The sequence below is a fragment of the Pteropus vampyrus genome, unplaced genomic scaffold (genome assembly GCF_000151845.1).
Source record: "Pteropus vampyrus isolate Shadow unplaced genomic scaffold, Pvam_2.0 Scaffold12, whole genome shotgun sequence".
NCBI lineage: Eukaryota > Metazoa > Chordata > Mammalia > Chiroptera > Pteropodidae > Pteropus > Pteropus vampyrus.
This window is the reverse complement of record NW_011888793.1, coordinates 961,039-965,697: the sequence shown is the minus strand read 5'-3', so window position 1 is coordinate 965,697 and position 4,659 is coordinate 961,039. Positions and strand designations below refer to the sequence as shown.

The 4,659-nt window shown below is 33.6% G+C and overlaps 1 pseudogene; it reads right to left on the bottom strand.

Moving 5' to 3' along the window:
- Window positions 1-3,605: 3,605 nt before the first annotated feature.
- Window positions 3,606-3,724, bottom strand: LOC111732976 (annotated as a pseudogene).
- Between the last annotated feature and the right edge of the window lie 935 nt (window positions 3,725-4,659).

Sequence of the window (4,659 nt, the reverse complement as noted above, 5' to 3'; positions counted from 1 at the left end):
GTATACAGATTAGACTTAATATTTAGAAAGGAAATAAAACAATTATTGAGAAGATAATTATTATTATGTCTATCAGAGATTTCATAGAATATTAGAACACATTTTAAACATCTACATAAGAGTGGGGAAGAATATCAGTCTTCCTGTCCTTCAAAGTTGGAGGTATTTTTGTGGTAAGACTCAGAATAGTCTCCTAACCAAAACTGCCTGGAGAATGGCAGCTCACCATATGGCTACATAGCATGAGTTTTCTGGGAACGACATGGTAAATCATTCCCTCAACAAATATTGTTGTGAGGCACCAGGGATATAAAAGTAAAAATTTCATAGTCTTTGACCTCTTGAAGATTGAGTTCAAATGTGGAAGGCAATAAACTAAACAGGCAAGTATAATGCAAAATAAGTACAAATTAGGGTACTGTGGGAATATGTAGGAGGGACAACCTAGTCTTTGGGATTCAGGGAAGGCTAGCAGTTGGCTGTGTGAGACACAGAAGAGCTAAAAATATATTCCAGGCAATAGCACTGTGTAGAGACAAAGGTAAGTACAGCACTTTGGAGGAACTTAAACTAGTTTAATTTGGCTGCACAGTAATAAGTAAGGACTATAGACTGGTAACAAATGGGGCTGGAAAGGTGAGGGCCTTATAAGTCATGTTAAAAAGTTAGAAATTTGTCTAAATATAACAGTAATTCATTAAGGGGGCTTAAGGAAGAAAGTGTCATAATCTTGTATATTTTTGAACAATTGCTCTGGCTGTACCATGGAGACTATTCTTGGAAAATGTAAGACTTATAGGAAGAAAAATCCATAAGGATGCTCCAGCAACAATTTAGACAAAAGGCAATGGTAACCTGAACTAGAGTAGTGAGGAATAAGTAAAGTAGGAATAGATAAATTTAAGAAATATTTAATAAGTAGACTTTGTAAGCCTAGTGATTGGTTAAATGCCAGTAAGAAAGACAAAGAATAATTAGAACTTCTGTTTTGGGCAACTGGATGGGTGCTGTGCCACTTACTAAAGACTGGAAATTGGAAAAAAAAAAAAAAAAGATGCTGTTTTTATGTGTATAAGCCACTCCCTGGAAATAAAATTGGTATTTTCATAATAACATTTATAATTGTTTTAAATTAGTTCAAGGTCCTTTACTTTGTCACCAGTTACATAATAATATACATTTTACAGGTGAAGAATTCAAGACATAAAAAAAATTAAATGACTTGCCCAAGATTACATAGGTCATAAATGGAGACACCAGGGCTGGAGCAAGATTTTATGTTTCTAGTACTGTGGCTTACTACACTCTGCCTCTCTGCTCTGTAAGCTGCATTAACTCTTATGAGCCACAGAGATAATATCTTAGTAGTATTATAGGTGATTTCCTAAATGATGTTCTGATGATCTGAGAGAGATGATTCTGCCTTCCAAGTTATTCAATCCACTCATCCATCAAGGCAATTTCAATCCTCCAAAGCTTGCTGTCTTTACTGGGATCTTATTTTTAAAAGAACAACCTTGAAATAGTTTTTCTACCTTTCCCTTAAAAGTATTCCACAACTAACTTAGAAATATATTGTTTTGAAAAGAATAGGTAAACATTCAGAAGTACGTACTGGAGGATAATTAAATCATCACATTCTTATGATATCTGCATGACAAAAATGTCATAAAGTCCATTTTTTGACTATAAGTAGATTATTTACCATAGCAGTTTTAATGCATTGTTCTATTTTCTACAGTTATTTTCCATCTCAGCACCATAGAGGTTTTTCTGAGACCAGTATCTAGTATCCAGTATCAAAAGCTGCTCTGCTGATATAAATCAAGGGAAATCAATTTCTGCAAGTTTTCAAGATACTACTATTATTAAGTAATGGACAGAATCGTCTCAATTTTAATTTTCTTTTATACATATTTATTAAAATTCAATACCTGTTACAAATTATATCAAAATCTAGTGTAAGAGAATTCTGGGAAGATAGTGGTAGTAACAAGCCTTGAATTTCAACATAAAAACAGATAGAACCACCACTCAGAATAAATCTTGAATAATATTAATCTTAAAATACAAGCAGATTAAGATAAATGCTTTACAGCCATAAGACTTGACAGTATTAGCATTTGAGCGGGATAAAGCAGAGGAAAGAAACAGGAAATCTGCTGGATCTAAGAATAAAACACCCCAAAGAGCCAACAGCTAATCACTGGAAAGCACAGCAGGCTGATTTGGAAACAGCAGTTAAGATCAGGAGAGGTTTTGCTCGATTCAGTATTGGATGAAGAAAAGGAGTCCATGAGGGGAGCGAAATGAAAAGTCTAGTCTACCCCATAGACCCTTTGTACTCTATTTTTTTTTTTAGGCGAGGCAACCCTTGGTTGACTTCACAGATTACAAGGACCTTGTCAGTTTACAATCCCTTATTTTTAAATTTTTTTACGCCTACAGTACCTAGTCTTCCTAGGTGGTCTCCCATCCAAGTACTAATCAGGCCCAACTTTGCTTAGCTTCCAAGCTTCTGAGATCAGATGGGATCAGGCTTTTTCAGGGTAGCATGGTTGTAGACCCCTTTGTACTCTTGAAACCTACTTGCCATGGCTCCCTTTCAGGCGAGAGCCCACACTAGGGAGAAACTGCTTGGAGTAGAATCAAAATCAAGCAGGGTAAGTGAAACGGAGAGGAAAGAAACAGAAGGTCCAGATAAGAGTGGGGAAGGGGAAGAGAGTCAGAAGATCTCAGAAAGCCAGTTGCCATCTTTTGGAACACTACGCAGAAACAAAAGAGGAGAGAGCACTGTGAAAGGAGAAAAGTTATCTGAGCAAAACCTCCTTCAAAAATGCAGGAAAACTAATTTCACATGAAAATGAGCAAAGAATAAAACTGAAATGAAACCCCATACAAGGCTATTAAAAGCCAAAAAAAGAGAATAAGGAGCAGGATAATATCCCTGTAGATCGCTTTTTTTAAACACTGGGAAGACATGATCACAATACAGACCAAAATAGTAACTTTCTACCTTAGACAAAGCTAAAAGACACTAAGAAAATTATATAAGAGCAATGAAGAAATAATATAAATCAGTGTTCAAAAACCTTAGAAATGAAATGACAGAGCTCAGGAAATAAAAATACATAAAAGAAAATGGTGACTAAAACAGAAAGAACACAAAAATGAGTAAACACCAGAGATGATGATAAACTCTCTTTAAGAGAATACATAGTGAAAAGGAGGGAAAAAATTAAATATAATAAAGATTCAAAAGAATTTGAGGGAACATGGTAAATATTTAAGTTAAAAAAAATCCAGTGTATGAATAAAAAAGGTATTTGAAGAAAGAAAAAACAAAGTAAGGAAACAAAACAAATACTAAAACTATAAGTCAAAAAAAACTTTTGTTAAGTAAAAAAAATTGACTTATATGGCCCACGGAGACCTTTGTGACTCTAGTTTTGAGATAATGCATTATCTGACATTTGAGAACCACTTGAATGAGCAAGGACTTCCCCCATTGGTGCTATCTTGCTTCATGTTGATATTCCTAAAGCCTGGCATATAGTAAATAGTCAAAAATATCTACTACAAAATTGTACTTTTTTTTTTTTAGGTGCCTACAGCACCTAATATTCCTAGGTGGTCTCCCATCCAAGTACTAACCAGGCCTGACCCTGCTCAGCTTCCGAGATCAGATGAGATAGGGTATGTTCAGGGTGGCATGGCTGTAGACTAAGATTGTACATTTGATCTTGAATTTTAAATCACTTGAAATAGACAGTTGTTCATTTGCCAGCTTTCATTAGAGAACACTGCCATGATATGAGAAAGCTAGCTTATTCTTTATAATCCCACCATTAATCTGGGGACAATTCTATTTTTAATAGGAAATTCTAATCATTTGAATAATAAGTATTAATCTTATTTTCCTAGGGAAACATTAACTTACTTTATTATTTTCATCTCTTTAAAAATATAAATAAGAAAGTAAAGAAATAATACGTGGACTTATATAATGCCCATGACACTAAACATTAAAGAAAATAAATTTTAGATAGAGAATAGGCAATACCATAGGAGTCATCCTCCATTTATCACCATAAAATGCATATCAAGATTTTCCAACTCAGAAAATGATAACCAATACAAAGCTGTCAAGAAAAATAATGTGTGCTTATGGTTATTTAGTTTGATGTTCAAACCTTAGGATCTATTTCAAGTATAGATTCATTTTTAATTATGACCTGAGGTCCACCTAGTAACTTTCATGGTTATTTAACTGCTTTCTACGTTTTTTTCTCTCCTTTGATCTTTCTCTTTAGAACTCTGATTTCACTTTTAAAGTATAACATCTATCTCTATTTTCTAAATATGACAATTACATTTAGATTTTCTTTTTAAAGGAGAACTATTTGGGGCTGTTATATTTACTTTCCAAAATCGTTACTCTGTCCTGGACAAAGAAACTTCAGAATAGTCAAAGTATCTAAAAAGTAATTATCCTTGATTTTTTTTTTCCTTGAGAATTCAAAGTCATTTTATTCTTATGCCCTAGATAATGTCTCCCTAATCAATTCTATTTATTTTCTTAGAAATTATTTATTTCTAAGATTTGACAAATTTATACTATCCCTTCTAGGATAGCTTGGAAAATTTCAAAAATACAAA